Here is a 20,315-nt window from a genome sequence, read left to right as displayed (position 1 = left end):
TTACCATATTTGCATGATAAACTGATTTCAAATAAATTTTAACGCGTTAAAATAATTATATTTATTTTACAGCTCTATGCAACAAAATGCTCTAACAATCCGCACTGGTGTTAAATTAGGGCAACCGTAAAAGTTAAAAACCAAAAATTTAAGCTCAGAATTTACTTAGAAAATTAATAGATGATCCATATTCAATTCTCGAATGATGGGACCTAAATCTTAAAAAATTAATGGATGATGCATATTTTTTGAATAAATTTCTAATAAAAAAATCCGAGGTTGGATTAAACGTGTCAAAGGTTAGAAATGTAGCACTTTTAAGAGAAGCAACTTTTTTTAAGATTAGAACTCATGCCAAAATTTTTGGTTAAAATTTAACTCAACTGACCTTTTAGCTTTGGTTGCCAATTGCTTTCAAAAGTTTGTCTTTTATGTTACCAAACACTCTTGTCGGCTTTCATTTTTTTTTTTTTTTCCGAAGCCATAAGCTATGATCTAATTTTAAAAAGGCCCAAATGGTTTTTAGTGTTTATTATGAAAATAGTCATTTTTATTTCAAAAATTAATTTACAAATAAAATTTTCATACAAAAAACTCATCAAAAATGATGCGACCATGAAAATTTTTAAATTAATTGTTTTGTCTCAAAATTATGTACAAATATTCTATTTATATAATCATTATTCTTTGATTTCTCTCAATTTACCTCAAGAACATGATGTTATTTTAACTTTACCACATCCGTTAAAGCGTTAATGTTTGACACCACATCTCAAATATTAATCACTTTAAGATGGTAAATTGTTTGAATCCATGAGATTTTATATTTGAATCCTCATATTCCACTTTGCACAATATATAAGATAAGAGGGTAATCGTCCATATCTGAGTTCGCAATTCTAAAAGAAGTTCAAAGTGTCTGCCTAAAATCAATTCTCGATTATTAAAATAAAATATTTTAAAAAAATTCTCAAAGCATTACTTTGGCTCTTGTGTTTTGGGTTATATTTCGTTTTGTTGTCACCACAAAAGGAGATACAACAGTAATTTTATTGCATCATGTTGGATTCCCTACCAAAAATTTTCAACCCAAGTAACTATTATCCTTTGATCCTATATGCAATAGACAATAGCTGATTCAATTAAAGCCCATCCACAGAAGTAATTTCAGATCACAGGATCCCACAGAATTGCATCTGAAAACAGCATGATCTAAACAATCAAATGTACAATGAGTAAAATCACTTGCACTTTGAAGTATATGGACATGAATTTTTAGCTCATTTCAAGCAACAGTAAGGGCCAATGACAAGGTAAATTTCATCCCAAGAATTGAGAAGAAAAAAAAGTAATACCCACCATGGATTCTCAGTCAAATCCTTAGAAAACACATACCTGAACCTCATATTGTAAGGTAACCACTCTATGACCTGCGACGCCTTTCTATACGTTCTGCAATCGATGCATTTCTGTATCAAATCATGAAGCTTCTTATCAACATTTTCAGCAACCCAATTGATAAGATCATCCGAGGCGATAGAGGCTTCCTTTGCAAATCTTTCAAGCAACTTTGGAAGAAACACTTTCTTTGACTTCTTAACAACAACATTTGCTTGAAGAAAATCCCTTTTTGCTGCTTCGAGTTCCTCTCTAACATTTGATGCCATGTAGACTTTTAGCTACAAAAATTCAATGAACAATAGATTTCGTCAACTGCTTTAACATTTGTGTGAATTTGAAGGATTATATTTAGATTTAATAGTGAGATGAGATAGTTAAATCATTTAAAGAAGCAGAAAAAGTCTGCCCGTGTGAAGGGGAAAAAAGGAAAATCCAAGTTAGAAGTAGAAATGCAATACTAGCAAAAAGCACTAATCGTCATGCTTTCACCTTCATTTCTACCTGCATCTTTATCACAACTAGATCGATTTGGAGTATGGGATTTTACTTTCAATTGTTTGTTCATATTTACTATCAATTTAACAAGGCTTTTACTATACAATAATGTTGCTATATTTGTGCGAAATTAATCATTAGAAATTCCGCAATAGGTTAATTTTTTGAGGTCCTTGCTTTTCTAACTTCTTGGTTATTATAAAAATAAAAAATAAAAAAAAATTCCACTTTAGTGTATATGGAAAAGAAAAGTGTGCTCTTGCATATTTCATACACTTAAAACTTATTAGTGATGAATTGTTGAATGGCCCCAATCATAGCTTTGTCACTGATTAAAAGTCATTCTAGAGATCAATGTGAAGGAAATATGATCAGAATCACTATAAACAACTTGCTCAACAAATGTCAAATTCAGATCCCATTAATTAGAAACTGCAATAAGGTTTGATCAACAACAAAGATCCCTTTATTGATGATGGAAACCTTACAAGAAGGAAGAAACATCAACAAAAGAGAGGAAAAGTGCAAGCCATCACATGGCATCACCAAACCAAAACCCTGTTGGTGAGGAACCAACAGAGATAACCACTCACCGAACCATCCACTCAGCAGATTAGCCAACAGAGATAACCAACAGAGAAATCACAGCATCAGATTAGCCTCCAGGGAGTGACAGAGTAGCACACCCCTCTGTTACAGAGATAGCCACTTACAGAAGCATACACACAGCAGAATTTTCAGCAGCAGATTAGCCCACAACAGATTAGCCCACTTACAGCATCACACACAGCAGGTTCACAGCAGCAGTCATCAGATTAACACACAGCAGTATACCTACAGCAGCTCCACAGGTTCACAGCAGCAGTCATCAGATTATATACGCCGATTATATCAGACCATACACCCCAAAGCCAGTCCAGAAACCAAACTCAGCAGGCTATAAGCTGAATAGAAACCATGGCCTTCCTCAAATGCATTCCTTAACCTGAGCCAAATTGATGGTTAGATCCAAGACAGAGTACTTGATCTTTTTTACAGCAGCTTTAGCCCATAAAGCAAATCTAATCTTTATCAGCTCACCTAACTCAAATGCACTTGGTTGCACTCCATAGAACAAACATTCATTCCTTAGCTTCCAGATGGACCAAAGTATAATACATGGCAAGGCTCTCCACAATCTCCTAGCTAATCTCTTATACTTCCATCCTATCCACCAATGAAACAATCCATCAATATTCCTTGGCACCACCCATATACACCCCCACCAAATCATTACATCAGACCATACCTGCCATGAGAATGGACAGTGAAGTAAAACATGCACAGCAGATTCATTCTCCACTTTACAAAAAACACATAGCACAGGAGCCTCATTGTTCAGCACACCTATATGTTTTAAGAAGACCCCTGTTTTCACTCTATTCCTCCAGGCTAACCACCCAAAAAATTGAACTTTGGGGGGAATGTCATTATTCCACACAAACTTACATAGTTGGAGAGAAGGGCCCAAGAGGGAATCACTATACCGATAAATATCTGAGGCCTTAAACTTGTCACCAACAGAACCATTCCAAACAGGGCAGTCTTCCTCATTCAGTCCTATAGAAGGGGTCACCAAAAGCACTTCTTCCAACCTGTTTGCCTCAGCCTTTTCCCAATCATATAATGGCCTACGGAAGCAAAAATTCCAAACCCCGGAGCTGAATTTCCTTTCAAAAAAGAAGGACAATGAACCATCTTTTACTGTTGACAAACTAAATAATCTAGGAAATTCATCTTTAAGACAACTACCACCAAGCCACTTATCATACCAGAATTTGATTCTACTCCCCTTACCCGCCTTGATCTGAAATTTCTCCACAAAGAACTCCACAAGAGGTTGATTCAGACTAGCAACCGCAAGAACATCACCCCAGATTCTAGAAAGTCTAGCTGATGAGTTTATAGGTGGGAGCCATTGACCCTCATCAATCATATACTTGCTACATACCATTCTTCTCCAAAGAGCATTTACTTCACTTCCAAATCTCCACCATCATTTAAGGAGTAGACTTGCATTGACATCCTTAATTCTTCTAATTCCCAACCCTCCTTGGTTCAGACTTTTAGTAACTTCAGTCCATTTCACCAAATGAACCTTCCTCTTCAAACATTCCCACCCCAAAGGAAAGAAGCTTCAAGCCTTTCAATCTCTCTAACCACACCACAAGGCATTCTAAACAGAGACAGGTAATAAATCGGGAGGTTAGATAAAACGGACTTAATCAACGTTAATCTACCTGCAAAGGAAAGTAGCCTTCTCTTCCACCCAGTCAACCTAGTCTTTATGGTATCCAAAACTGGCTTCCAAGTAGATTTCCTCCCTGGATTCGCTCCCAACGGCAAACCTAAGAATTTAAACGGTAGTCCTTGTACCTTACAATTCAAGATATCAGCATAAGACACCAATCTTTCCTCCTCCACTCCAACTCCACATACCACACTCTTATGGAAATTTATCCTCATGCCAGAAAGGATTTCAAAGCATCTTAGTATCCGCTTTATAAACACTATTTGATCCAAATCTGCCTCGCAAAAAATTATTGAATCATCCGCAAATTGGAGATGTGAAATCACTACCTCATTAACACCAACTTTTACCCCTCTGATAATGCCTTCCTCTAAAGCTCTGTTCATTAGAATATTCAACCCTTCAGCCACTATATTAAACAGGAAAGGAGATAGGGAATCACCTTGCCTGAGGCCTCGTTGAGGTGAAAATTCCTCTGTAGGTGAGCCATTCACTAGAACCGACAACTTTGTTGTACCGATACACTCCTTCATCCATGAAACCCACTTAGAGCCAAACCCAAAGTTATGAAGCATCGAAGCCAAGAACTCCCAATTAACAGAATCATAAGCTTTCTCAAAATCAAGTTTAATAATCACGCCTTTTTTACTTTATTTTTTCCATCCATCTACAATTTCATTAGCAATAAAGACGCCATCTAAAACACTTCTCCCCCCTAAGAAAGCAGATTGTGTTTCACCAATAATTGTAGGAAGAACTTTCTTAAGTCTAAGAGCCAGAACCTTAGAGAGAATCTTGTACAAACTACCCACCAAGCTAATGGGTCTAAAGTCTGACAACCCAATAGGATTGTCGGTCTTAGGAATGAGAGTGATAAAGGAGCTGTTAATCCCATACGAAAGTTTGCTCCTGGCATGGAAGTCTCTCAGAAACAACAAAACCTCCTGGTGAACTATCTTCCAACATTTCTGAAAAAATAGAAGATTGAAACCATCAGGGCCTGGAGCCTTATCTCCATTACACTCCATAATTGCTGCCCTTACTTCAGCTTCAGAGAAGGTAGCTTCAAGATCCTTTGTCAACTAATGTGAATTGGGACAAATGGGTATACATTGAATCCATCTGTATTAATACTGAAATGGAAAGCATCAGTCATACCTGGACTAACTGATACTGGCGGACAAGGATTAGTTTTAAACTCATAATATATTTTAGCTATAATATGATATGAAAATAAAAGGAAAACGTAATGGAATCAAGGACTTACCACAGGATCAGAGATAGCTCCAGTGCAAAGAGCGAAGCAAACAAGGGATGGCGAATTTGGAAAACTAAATTTCGAGCTGATGACTTGTCTTTCTTCTCCGAATCTTTTCCTCATGGCAGTTGACAGGATGATCTCAAACCACTGTAATTCATTCAAAAAACAGATATAAAACACAAAGAGGAAAACGGAAAGAAAATAAGATAAAATATTATAGCTAAAATACATGAAGTTCACATTTCATGGCCATAGCGTAATCATAAAAATGCTAAATGGGTCAGGACATGGATAAAACAATCTATAAGCTAGCTGGTGTACAAATCAGTGTATGGGAGGTAATTATGGCCATTCAACCTAATTAGTTTTTCGTAGGTGAGGACTAACCAGCATCCAAGAACTGCCACCATATCTATATCTACTTCAAAGGGAGCAAGATAGTACCCGTCCAACTCGAGGTGTACAGAAGCAGAATATTGACTCCTCTATGGTATTTGCACTCACAATGTGGCCATTGATGCTGTAAGCAGCCTGCACTATACAAAAGAAACCCATCAATTTTTCAGATAGTAACATAGAAAAAAAAGTAAACACAAGGATGGACAAAACTTGGATGATAATTCATAGCCCATTGAACCATTTCGAATGAATTCTTTTGTCTTCACAAGCAGAGTCCATGTGGTCCTAAATTACACTACAAGTTCTATATCAAAACCCACCTATTCTTGGAAGCTGTCCTCCAATAAATGTTGTCCATTTCATGGCTTATGAGGCAGGAAGAATAGGGTTTGACATAGAAACTTGATAAAACTGAGAAGTACAACAGACTTTTTTATTTTCATTTTCTTTCGTTCTTTTTCCCCAGGAACCAGAAAATGAAAGTACATAATAAATGATGAGGACTCCAAAGAAAATAACAGCAAAAGACATTCTACATGAAGAGTCAACCAAACGCAACTGCAAAAAAAAAAGAAAAAAAAAAAGGAAGAGGAACTCGTACCAAAATTTATTTGATTATGAGTAAATTTGTTCAAACCTTCTCTCTCTCTCTCTCTCTCTCTCTCTCAATTCATGAAAAAAAATCTTTTCACCCATGGCACTAATATATATATATATATATGTCTGTGTGTGTGTAAATATAGAAGTCTGATATGTCAAAGAAATGAATTTCCAAATGGATACTGAAAGAAGAAGTGCACTACCTTGTGAAACAAAGCTAACCTTCTCAAAGAGCCATGGGTTATGCCGTATGCTAAATATGCCTGCATGAGTCAGAGTGAAGAGATTAAAATCATTTGAGTATAAATAGAGCAAGCAAACTATTTACCAGTTAGTGATCTTTACATGCATGACAAGAGAATTGTACGTGTTGATCCAAAATGCAATCTTGGCATTGGTTTCCATCTGAGCCACATTCACCCTTTCCAGTTGTTCCACAAGAACTCTGATATAAGAAAAGAAGAAATAAATGTTAACAGCCCTCGCTTTGAAAGAGTTCTACTACACTCATAAGTGTCTCTATTTTGGGGGCAGGGAGGGAGAAAGTTAGGGTTTAGAACCATGCCAACATGTCTTTCGCCACTCAACTTAACAAGCATTGGTCTCTTTCAGTAACTTCAACTTGCATTAAATCACTACCCCAATCCTGGCATCCCATCCCCACTAAAAATGGAGGAAAAAAAACAAGGAAAAGATCATATCGACATCTCTCAAGGATGTTGATGGTAGATGGTGGGTGGCTACTCGAAGAAGCCTTATGCCGTATGATGGGCATTGAGATGACACTGGACAATTGGAGGTGGGCTAGGTGATAATTGAGGTGGTCTTGAGAGAGAGAAAGGCAACAATATAGGCCTGGTGTTGGAGAACCAAAATCTCTAAGCCAAAGGGGTTGATTGCTTGGAGACTAAGGTAGAGGAGGCTCACTATTTATAAAGGGGTTAGGCCATAGAGGCCAGTTTACCATGGTGTGCCAAGGGCATGTGCCTGAGTGAGAAGAACAGGTGGTTACTCTGCCAAGCTAGACCTATATCGTCTTGTTTTGACAGGTGTATAGGTGGAGTGAGACAAGTGCCTTGACAAATACTCAGCACTTGCATGAGGTACCCACAACAGTGCTTGGACACCACAATGACTGCAACACTAGCTCTGAAGGGTCCCTAGGGCTTCCTCCCAACCAAGGTTGTTGTAAGAGTTACAACAACAGGCCAATGGAGAAAGGATCAACGGAGAAGCATGCTCAGGTCCACTTAGTTGACAAGGGAGGTCTGAGTGTGATGATGAGTGGAGGTCGATGCACTCAGGTGGAGGGATTGGGGCCGGCCCTGGCCTAAGGCCAGTAAGGCCTGTGCCTTAGGCCCCAAAATTTTGGCTAAAAAATAAGGCCCCCAAATTTAGTAAAATGTTCTAGGCCCAATATTTTTATTTTTATTTTGGTTTTAGGATCAATTTTAAAGGCCTCAAAATATTTTATTTGGTCCATGTATGGTTTAACCCATATTTATTTATAAGTGTAGTTTGATCCATATTTATTAAAATGAAAATATATATTTAAAAAAAAAGTGTTTGGGCCCAAGAAGAACAATACATACAATATATGGGCCCTATTTTTTTTTTTTTTACCTTCTTTATCTATTAGATTTTAGTGGAATAAATAATTTTGCCCTAATTTTTTTACCTAAGTCTTTATTAGTTTTAATTGAATAATTTTTTCCTAATTCTTTTGCCCTAATTTTGTTTCATTAAATTGTTTTGTTTATAATTTTAATGATTATGTGTAAGTAATTTTTTTCGTGGCTACAAACAAATAAAAAAGTTGTAACTTATCGTTTTATTTATAATTTTTTTTTTTCAATGTAAGAGGGGCTTTTTTCAATGTAAGAGGGGCCCCCATTTCCAAAATTCGCCTTAGGCCTCCTAAATCTCAGGGCTGGCCCTGAGGGATCACTCAACTGAGCAAGGTAGGCCAAGCACACCTATGGGCTTCTTGGAGATTGCCCTTGAGTGCTTGGGCTCAAGGCTAAAGTACCATGTATGTTAGCCCCCAAGTGCTTGACCCCAAAGTGGAGCACCAACACATTTGTTGGTCCAGGTGTCACCACCCGATGCTGACACATGAAACCCAAAGCATATGGAGAGTATGATGTGGCAGTGACATGGAGCCAACAATGTGGATCTTTGTATCCACAAAAGGCATTGGAAACTTATATCCTACCCCCAAGTTTTGTATAATCTAAGATCATTGTGGCTTTTTGGGTGATGAAAATGCTTGGTTTCCATTTTTTTCTGTCCTCTGTTTGGAGGAACTTAATATATGCCCAATAGAGAATGAACCAAGTAGATGACAGAAAAATCAACCTTCTCTTGCCTTCTTTCTTTTCTTTTCCCACCTCTTTTTAGTGAGTAATAAACCCACCTGTAGTTGTCAATGGCATAAGATGCACAAGTGAAGTTGTTCTGATCAGTTGATATTGAAGATATTTCAACCATGGATTTGCATGACCAATCCCTGTCGTCACTGATTCCACGTCCGGGGAGTACAACATTGGTGGACGACCTTGAGAGTAAAGGTGACCGGTTTTGTTTTTGTTCTATACTTTCAGAAGCTGAACTACGAAGCCAACAGTAGACAGCAGCCATACACCTGACCATTTCTTCAGACAACTTGCTTGGGCACTAGTAGAGATGATCTTTTAGGGTTCGTAGCACAGAAGTTTTCTCCATTGCTGGTAGCAATTCCTGACCCTATTACAAATAATTAAGATCAGCTAACATAATGAAATGGCACGGCACCATCTAGTGTTGTGGACCAAAAATAAGTTGCAGTAAATAATCATAAACATGAGAAGGGTGTTTTTACATTCCATGGGAAAAATTCATTATGCTTTGTTTTCCCATGTTTAACAAAAGCATCACAACCTATTGCAAGAAAAAAAATGATAATAACTAGATTGGTTGCACTGCACCAGCATTGAATTGAACAAAAAAGTGAGGGACTCTTGATTTGGTGCTCTGCATTTTATGAAAATGGAATTAGAAATGCTACAGTACCTTATGCACACAACAATAACAAGACAAGAAAGAGAAAGCTGATTAATGACCATTTGTAGAGGCTTACAGGACTACACCATGGTTGAACTCAACCAATAACCTAAACTATTGCAATAGATAGTTTAACGATGTAAATATATTTCACAAAATCCCCAAATAATCCAGTAGATATCACAAGAAGATTTCATTTACATTATCAACCAGGAAGAATGTTTCAAATGCTATCCAATACACAATTGAATGATTCTACTTCCTCCTAACACCCAACTATTAAATTGTTAACCAATATCTCATCTAAAAAGCTTAGGGTTTTAGAGAGAAGGGTAATTAATTATTTATATTCTCAACACATCTCTCACGTGTGGCCAAACTCTCCTCCATAAGTAGGCCAAACACATGGAAGCATATAATTATCAGGCAGGCCATGAAGTTCGAGCATAGCATATTTTGATTGCTATACTAAGATAACACATAGTGGATTGCTTGATTCTCTCGAAGATGATGGGCTATAAACTTCATAGTTTACTCCTTAATACTCTTATCCTTTTTTAATTCTTTCCTCGTAACGTTCTCACGGTGTACATATTTTTGACATGATGTAAACCTACAAGTGTATAAATAACATATTATTCATCCCTCTCTACTCACAGTGTGATAGAGATATACATTCCTTTGAATTCAATTTGGTATCCACATACAGCTTTAAGGTGTTGGAATCGTTTCAACCACGCCTCCCAGGCTGAAAAATTCCATAAAATCTTGCTGCTACTGCCAAAAACCCCTATATGGACAAGTAGGACATAAAAACATAATAATGCAAAGATAAGGAATCAAATATAAAATGTTAGAACAAACAATAAAGCCATCGTACATAACACATCACATTTTTAAAAAAAAAATCTTTTATTTATTTATATTTAAGATGAAAAATCAATTTACAGAAGAAAAGAGTCAACTGGATGAGAAACACGCACAACCAAGATGTACACTAAAGAAGAAGAATAAATGGGAAGAAATATCCTACCTTACGATGGTCTGACCAAGTCCTCTCAAATTGGTTGTTGGATTTGGAACTAAGCAATGAGGCATGTCTTGTCTTAGACTGCAACAGTAAGGTTCTTTTCCCCGCGTCATTTGCGGAAGCCAGAGCTTGACAAGGTCTCAAAGGGAACTTTTTTGAGGAACAAAAGGTACTTGAAATTACACTTGGGTGTTTCCTAGATTCATTCTTCACATGGGCTGGCGAAGTCATGCCCGAGCATTGCTCAGAAGGAGGCCGACTAACACAATGTTCAAAAATGCTTCTGTAGAGAGAGAGAACATGCTGCTCGCGATTTGCAACCTCTTCTTCCAGTAGCTCAATCTCTGCTATCAATTCCTTTGTCTAAAATGAACCAGAATCTAGGGGGTTACTTTCCACTTAACTCACAAAATTAGTTGCACAAAAACAAAAATAAAAAAGCCACAATACAAAATTCTATGGGCATAAAAATAAGGAATGAATGCAGTTATGATAGTTGGACTATGAATAACCTGTGGGTGAATTCATATGTAAGCTTCACATTGAGAGAGAGGGTTATAGAACAACAAAATAAATACATTCATTGAAGTAGGAATATCAGTGAAATTAGGAATATATTGTCATTGTGTTTTTCCTATGATTCTTTCTACAAATTTTGGAATTCCAAAACAGTTTTAGGCTCCTTGGTTCTATTGGTTTCCCCCTAAGAAGCACGGATACGGACACGAACACATGACACAACACAAACACGCCGACATGACAATTTTCAAAAAATGCAAAACACAACACTTGGGGGACACGCACAGAATATATAATTTTATATATTTATTATATGTCATATATATGAATATATCATTCTAAGACAATAAATAAATGCAATATAACACTAATTTTTATAAGTTGACCTTATTTTTCTTTTATTATCGTATTCTAAATTATTTTGTTCCAATTTATAATTAGTTCCATATGTGTCTAATCAATGGACACACGTGTTTAAGCAATGGACACGTGTATCCTCCAAGTGAACAAAGAGAGTCCAAGTCTAAATTCTTTTCACAAAAATAAGACACGTTTGGATGAATGTCGGACATATGTCGGGAAAGTGTCCGACACGGATACACACCCTTTTAGAAGTGTCTGTGCTTCGTAGGTTTCTCCTAAATATGTAAATAAAATGCATAATGGTGAGTTGTCAAAAAACCAGTAAGGTTAGAGTTTACACAACACAATGGTGATGAATATTTGTAGGGTGACCAAAGTGATCATAATTACACTGACATCCCCTCAACTATACTGAATATTACTTGACCCCCCTCAATTGTAAAACTGTACATCTGGATGTTAATAAAAATTTCCAGCTATTTTTTGCATCAATGAATTGTATTAACTAATATTAATTATTTCAAATAGCAAAACTGCTGCTCTAGACTCGTTTTTGCGGAAGATCTTCAAATTTTGAGTTATCTCAAGTTACCTGCGCAACAAAATGCCTGTGTCCAGGAGATAAGGTACTAGAAACACGACCCATTGCCCTCTCAAGCACCATCCTCAAAGATTTCTCTTGCTGCAAACGTAATTGCAGCTGCTCAATCTGTAAATTAGTGCATTGTTTGTGAAAGAAAGTTGATACAAGTAGCTTATTAAAAAAAGGAATTTGAAGTATGCAGATTAAGGCCATAGGTGAAACTCAGTGTACGACAATATGCTCAACAGGTCAGTATTTTGTCATCGCTGTGGACAAGAACATTCAAAGAATATCCTTTGTCCACATGCAATCTCTCGCATGACACAAGATTCAATATTGAAAAGATCGTGCTCGGTTAGACTGTGATATTCTTTTTTTACCCAAGGCTTGTAAGTTGTAAAGCAGGTATATTAATATGATTCCGTTGCATTGTATCCAGGGATGACAATATTTCAGACAATTAAACAAGACGGTTCTGGATATTTTCAAAGAGAAATAAAATGATTTGAAAGATCCAAAACCAAAAGTAGTGGACTTTGCTAGCAAAAACATAATGGAGGCTGTCAATCTATATAGATTGCTTCGAGATCTGATTCACAGCCAATATAGCCCCTCTGAGTATATATAATAAAACAATATTGCGTTGATTCTTTTCAATTCTTGGGTGGGAATTCCTATTTTCCTCATTGACCTATGAATATATCTAGCCACAACTTCAAGTACAAAATTTCAAGGGACCAAATAGGAAAGGGTACAATATAATTCGCATAATCCACAATCTCAATTAAATGAAAATTCCCAAGCTTACATCCTTTTCCAAAGAGGCTCGATGACTTGATGCATTATCTGTGTTAGTGTTGATGGAGTACTCGAGAAGGGGACTTTGTGCTCCACAAGTGCTTTCTGACGGTTGCAATTCCTGCTATGTATAGATGTAGTTAGAAATGAGTTCATCTTTCAGATTCAACCTCATCACTAAAATACACATAAAGGTTAAAGAACATAAGTATCTTTAAATTGAAGCATTAGCTTGCATAAGAAACGGGAAGAGAAAATGAAAACAAACATTGCGTAAGATTCAAGGTATTACATGTGATTCGGTGAAATCGTTCTGTATTGGATGTGAAACTCCACCTCTTGGATTATCCAAGTTCCTCTCAGTAGCACTGACAAAGCAAAGAATGAAATGCAAAAAAAAATCTTCAATAGATATGACAGACCTCTATGTTTCAATGCAATATTACAAAACTGCTAGAAGTCCAAAACAGGTCAACTCAGAAACTAAAATATTTTCCATAAGAACTCCAGGTAAACAGTCTTCAATCAAATGGCAGGTGATTGTGTCCAATTCACAGACTTAGAAATGGGAAGCCTCTAGACCACGATTAGAAGGAAAATGCATAAATTGGGAAAACTGACGGCATCTTTTTCAGGAATGTGTTGTGTTCTTTATGCAAATAACTTATTTGGAGAATTATTGCATTCTACTTAATTTGCTTATTAAGGCTAGCTGCCCATACAAAATTAGCTCAACATCTAATCACTCCCTGGTCTCTCCACACCAATCCCAAGTTACTCTACTCACCAAATTCCAAAATCTCTATTCACTTAACTTACATTCAACCTCTTTTTTACATTCAACTTCTTAACTTGCATTCAACCTATCCCAAGTTACTCTTATTTACATTCCAAAATCTTTTCCTTTCTATTAACATTTTTTTTTTTTGGCAAGAGGACAAGAGGGCTTGAGCTCCTAGTATCAAGTTGACAAACCAACTAGATATTACTACACCCAGAAGGTAGGCGGTAACATAAATTCAATGCCAAGTTCCAGTTATTAATTGACAAACACAATGATGCCCAAAACAACTTCAGCTTTTAGAAGAGAATCCTTTTGGTATTCCATAACAACAATCAAACATCAACGTTTAAAAAAGAAAATGATAGCAAACCGACACCTTGTTATTGGCAGTAAATGAAAGCAAAACAAAACATTTTTATTGTACTGATTGCGCAGACGAAAGATTTTGGACAGAAATGGAATCACTATTCTTTGACCTCCCAATGAATAGCCATTCTCCTAAATTTCATTTGTAATGTACATCTCTTTTCTTCTTACCAGACACAACAATGAGTATTATGATAGAATGACCATTCCATTCCAGCCAACTGCCTAAATAATTTACACACATGCAGGGCTCATTCAGAATTTGAAAAATAAAAAACAAATAACTTGCCAAAAAAAGAAAAAGTCTGTTTTTCATCACCTTCTTTGATTAAAGAAAACCCAAACTCTTTCAAGTTCTAGTTTAGCATTTCACTCAATGATTAACCACTATAAACCAACATAAAAAATGAATTTGACCTAAAAATAAAATAAAACACATAAGAAGCTAAGAAGTGCACCTCTTAGAGAGCCTGTGTTTGGCATGGAGATGTGAAGCTGAGCAAGAATCTCCATTTTCTCTCCTACCACTACCAGCTGCCTCTTCATCTTCATCTACAGTGAAACCACCCATTAATCTTTTCTTTCTTTCTTTCTTTCTTTAAATCACACTCTGGAATGTGCAAAAACTCTCACTACCTTCTAATTCACAACTAACATTCGCAAAGCAAGATACAATAACACTTGACAGAGATTATACACATGGGTAATGAGAAAAACATGCATGAAATTTATCAAAAGAGGAATGAGAGAGAGAGTTCTTTAATGGGTTTGTGTGATTTATTGGGATTGTTTCTCTGAAGAATTTGAAAGTGAAGAGAGTCAAGCAGTCCTTGCCTAGAAAAAGAAAAGAAAAAAAAAAAAAAAAATGGGGACCAGTTTAGCTAGCAGGAATTGAATTCTATCGCTTTTGCGTCGTTGAGAGCATTCAATGAGATTGAATTATTACACCCCCTCCATAATACTCTCTCTTTCTCTCTCTCAAAATCTTTTTTCTCTCTAAAAATCTCAGGGAGGGAAGCGGGAGGACTTGAAAGGACGAGACCCTACGAGTGGTTATTATGAAAAATGCCTCGGACCCAGTGGGTGTCACTGAGGTTACTGAGGTTATGAATGGAGGCTTCTCATTGGTAAATTTTTTTTTTTTTTTTTTTTTTTTTTTTTTTTTTTGTGATTTGGACAAATGGGGGGCTGCCACCTCACTGGGGTCGACCCCCAGTGGGGTCTGTAGCAAAGTTGGGTTATTATTGGGTGCTCTCAAGTAGAGCTGTGCAAAATACCGTTTAATTCGTTAAAATCGCATTGATTCGTATTAATTTGTATTGTTCTAATTATTAATTACGGTTTAAACTTTAAAATTTATAATCCGTCAACTAAACGCTCCACTCCGCTATAGTTAATACATATATATTTTTTAATTTCTAATGAAATATCAATGTAAAAATGAGTGTGAGAGAGATTTAAGATATGAATTTTATTAGAAATTAGTGGTTATATATATAAAATATATTATGTAAAATTACTTTGTGTTATATATTTTAAAAATATTATATAAATTAATGTTATATGTTATGCAAATGTATGATAATTAGTTAGAATATTCTTCAATCTGCCAAAAACCGTCCAAACCGCAATCTGTCAATCCGCTAATCCGCTAACCCGCCATTTGATTTGTAATTTTCTTCTCAAACCGCCCGAACCGCACCGCACACACCCCTACTCTCAAGCACGGTACGTGGTATTTCAACATAATTGTGATTAAAAAAGAAAGTAATTAGTATGACACTCGGGAGTATTGAATAGTTTTTTAATCCATGCAGTAGAGTTTCAGATTGGGAACGTTGGATTTGGATTGAACAGGATTCTCTTTCATCTAAGATCATATTAGAGTGTGCTGTTAGATCCGTGGAGACTCATCATAGGTTTTGTTTCATTTTTTCGAGCCGTTCAATATGTATAATTTGTTGATAATTTTATTTTTATAAAAAATCACGTTAATCGAATATCGATAGCTATTTAATTGAATGTGATTTCTGTCAATAGTAAATATAATTTTCAAAATAAATTATTAATAAAAATTTGATCTAATCAAATAGCTATTGATATCGGATTAATGTGATTTTTTACAAAAATAAATTACTCGACAAATTCTATATATTAAACGGTTCGAATTAATAAAACAAGACTTATGGTGATCTCACAAGCCCAATAATACTGTCTGGTTCACAAAATGGTGGACTGCAGACAAGTCTGCCCCATGCGCTGGGATCCTCTAGAGTGATTTGGTGAAGTGATCCTCTAGAGTGATCCTTTTTGGTGCGACACCTATCTCACTAATGAATCCAATGGTTGAGATCAATCTCTCACCAAAACGACGTCGTTTTGGTGACCCAAAAAAAAAAATTTCTGGGTTTTACAGTTCGAACGTGAGAGGACGAGAGAGAGAGAGAGAGAAAAGAGAAAGAGCTGAGGAAGAACTTCACAGCGTCGAAGCACTGAAGCTCATGGAGAGCAGATAATTTTAGATCTGCAAAAATCTACAAATACAAATCATTTTCACATGGCAAAGATAATTTTACATAGCAAAGATTTGCAAATACAAATCAAAGATCTTCATATAGGGATTAAGCTTTGCAAAACCTTAAAGAACAGCTTCGTCGATGTCGATGGCGGCGGCGGTGACCACTTGGTCCCCCACCATTGCTGCCGGTCGCCAGTTTCTCCTTAAACCTCCTCCGGCCAACCATCTTTTCCCCCACCCCTCCGCCTCCATCCATCGCCGGATTGTTCCATTACCAAATCGAACTCAAAATGTATAAGGAAACAAAAAAAAAAGTCTCAAATCCTCAACAAATCTAGATCGAAAAGAGAATATCAATTGAAAAAAGTCATCAAAATTGGAAGATCAATTGATAGTTTACACATAATTTTGAAATTAATTTTATTTTTTTTCTTTGAATCTTGTTTTCAAATATATATATATATATATATATATGCATTTTGACGCCTCTGTCTTTCTTTATGTTCTATCACACAAACACCCATCTATGTGTTCCTTGAAGTTTCTTGAAGAACAGCTTCGCTAGCGAGACGTCGTTGAGCCGCTCGAGAGCTAAAATAAGTGCTTGGGTGCCCAAATCACCTTCCCTATAAGCCTTGAGAGAAAGATAAAGTTGTAGAACTAATCCCAATCCAAGCAAAGCAAGGCCCATATTCTAACACTCCTTCAAACAAATCCCCAAATCTTTCACAAAAAAACCAGCTTCAAAATCCCTATTCAAAATCTTAGTCCCATACAAATCAATCGATTTCGAACCAACAACACCAGTGGAAATCACATCCAAATATAGAGACAATTCGAGTCCAGCCTTGTGAGCATAAATCAAACCCTTCACTTCTTTCTTTTTCACCCTCTCCTCTCTGTGTTTGCACTACTGAAAGTTTGAAACTCATATTTTTTTTGTTGGGTCATCAAAACGACGTCGTTTTGTGAGGGATTAATCTCAGCCATTGGCTTCATTAGTGGGACAGATGTTGCGCCATAAAGGATCACTCTAGAGGATCACTTCACCAAATGACTCTAGAGGATCCCAACAGTTTCGGCATTCAGATCATCCTTAGAAAACTGGTCCCAGTAAAACTCATACTATGACGTGGCAGCATCTATGCCTTTAAATAAAATTAATGGCGTTGATGTGGATATATTATACTATTTTGGAAAGTCTACTGACCTAGATTTACGGATCCTAATTTTTTTTTTTTTTTTTAGTGAGTGATTATATGGTAGAGATTAATTTGTATAATATAAAATTTATATAGGGTCCATATTAGATGTGATTGGAGATTAATTTTTAAATAATTTTTGAATTGATAAGAGTGGATTTGTAATATTACTCTTATATTTTATCCAATTATGTTTGGTCATTTTTTCAATTTGACCTCTAATTTTTTTTTCTTAATTTGCCTTATAATGTTTAATTTAATTTACTTTACAAACTTAAAGAGAAATTTTTTTTCAATTTACTTTCAAAATTAAATAGAAAATGACACATTTGAAATTCTTTACAATTTAAATTATGTGGCAGTTAATATGATATTTTTTTGTCTCATTTTGAACAAAAAATAATTTTAATAATAAATTTGGGAGAAAAAAATTAAAAATCAAAATGAAAAAATAATAATCAAATATAAAAAAGGTAAAGCGTAAATTATCCTTACCTTATTATATGTAAAGAAAATAAAATGATTAAATAAATACAAAAGAACAGTGACTCACCAGCCACCACTACGCGCGCTCTCTCTCTCTCTCATGGGGATCTGGTTAAAGTCCCTTGTAGTAAAATATTAATATATTAATATTGTGTTTGATTAGAAAATTTTAAAAAAAATTTATAAAAAAAAATTTAAAAAAATAGATAAAATGTAAATAAAATAAACTTATATTTTATCTAATTTCATATATTTTTTTCTTTCTAAATTCTTTCCTAAATCCCTCAATCAAACACATAAGAATAACTATAAAAAATTTTAAAAAAATCCAACATATATTACTATTATTAAAATATTAAACTTTAAAATAATATAACTTTTGATTTAGATGTCGATTTTTAATAAAATTAGTATTTTTAAAATTATCTTATCAAGGTGTATCAAATAAGATCCATATTAATTATGAAATTCTTTAAAAAAAATATTACTATCGAAATTGATTTAAACAGTAACATATTATTCTGATTCACAGTGATATGTTACTTTGACAATATCTAAAAGAAAAAAAAAAGATATTTTATTTTATCCCTATTCAATTATTGATTTAAACAGTAACATATTACTCTGATTCACAGTGACATGTTACTCTGACAATATCTAAAAGAAAAAAAAAGAAGATATTTTACTTTATCCCTATTCAATTATGCAATTCCTTCTTAAGGGATTTATGAAGTAAAATAAATTAAACTATCATTTTTACCAAATAAAAATTCAATAGAGGAGTTTTGACTTAATTTTTCCTTCTTTTTTTCTCTCATTCTTTCTCTGTTAAAACACTAAGCCTTCGTTTGGGAAGTGGGTTTGCTTTTTGACTTTTTTGGCCTAGGCTAAAAAGCCTGGTTTGGAAAGGGCTTTTTGACTTTTTGATTTTTTTGACTTTTTTTGTGAGAGAGGAGTGTAATGATTATGAGTTGGATTTGATGTTTTGTTTTGTGGCTAAAATAGTCTATTTTGTTTTTTGTGGCTATTTTAGCTCCTAACCTACCAAAACCAACTTCTCAACTACAAAAGGAGAAATATTACATTAACGGATATTAAAAAAATAATTATAAATCAATGATAAATTTTATAAATTTAAGTAATTAAAATTATAATTTTTTTATGGATATGTAAAATTTTTTTGACTTCCACTTTGGGTGTAATTACCCAAATTACAAATAATACACTTATTAACTACCGACAAGGTTAACACACTATTTTGTCGCTCTATTGAAACAAAATTTTCACCACAAACTAACACTGTTGCTAACATTTGACTCTAGCTTCAGATTATTGTGAAAAGATAGTTAAAAGTCATATTTTAATTTTTAAACTATTTTGAGTGATATTATTTATCACATTTTTTATATATTTTTTTTTTAAAAAAACAGAAGAATAAAAAAAAAAAACCAGTTTTTGTATCTTCCCAAAACAACCCTCCATGTTTGAAGTTGAAGATGCTTCTATTTTCTTTGCGAAAAGATAATTTGTACTTTATAATCGTCCAATTAAAGCTTTACTTGGTGACAATTGTGGGGAGAAAAAATGATGTTATAGATGGGTTTCTTTTTGGAAAGTCTAGCAAGCCGTGGAAGAAGGCTTCTCTTCTCTCCTTTTCTTTCTGTCTCATTCATTTATTATCCATCTTCTTTTGACATTACAGTACAAAGGTGGGCACCAAATATATTCTTTTCTTACCATGAAGAAGATTGATGGATTACCCTTTTTATAAAGGTAATGCTATAGAAAGGATAGATGGATTGAGGTTGTTTGATTTGACATCATTATTATTTTGAAAGGATTTGGCCCTTTTCAGTCAATATTTTGATTGGAAGGTAATGTCTGGACTCATCATGGCTATCATAGACACTATTTTGATAATTTAAATGTTTATTTTGTAGGACTATTTAAGTATATCATTTTAAAAAAAAATGATATAGTAATTGTAACAATTGCATTTATCACAAAAAATGATAATCTATTTAAAAACACACACTTGCTGTAAAAAATAATTTGGCAACGATTATCAAATCAATCTAATTTTTTGTGTGAATAATATATACAAAGTGTTTAACGACATGAATAATTTTGATCATCGAAAGAAGACCCGAGTTCATTTTTTTTTTGGCCAAAGAAAGA

The 20,315-nt window shown here is 34.8% G+C and overlaps 1 non-coding gene across 1 annotated transcript; it reads right to left on the bottom strand.

Annotated features, from left to right (window-relative positions):
• Nucleotides 1-1,213: 1,213 nt before the first annotated feature.
• Nucleotides 1,214-15,003, bottom strand: LOC114261897 (uncharacterized). Its single transcript, XR_014348896.1, has 11 exons — nucleotides 14,390-15,003; nucleotides 13,074-13,149; nucleotides 12,792-12,902; nucleotides 11,993-12,109; nucleotides 10,522-10,881; nucleotides 8,863-9,191; nucleotides 6,792-6,891; nucleotides 6,650-6,709; nucleotides 5,892-5,978; nucleotides 5,454-5,594; nucleotides 1,214-1,679 (listed from the first exon to the last, which is right to left on the bottom strand). It is a non-coding gene; the product is annotated as an uncharacterized LOC114261897 (transcript).
• Nucleotides 15,004-20,315: the final 5,312 nt, after the last annotated feature.

Source organism: Camellia sinensis, chromosome 13 (assembly GCF_055761805.1).
Source record: "Camellia sinensis isolate YWXY chromosome 13, ASM5576180v1, whole genome shotgun sequence".
NCBI classification, from domain to species: Eukaryota; Viridiplantae; Streptophyta; class Magnoliopsida; order Ericales; family Theaceae; genus Camellia; species Camellia sinensis.
This window is presented reverse-complemented; position numbering and strand designations above follow the sequence as displayed.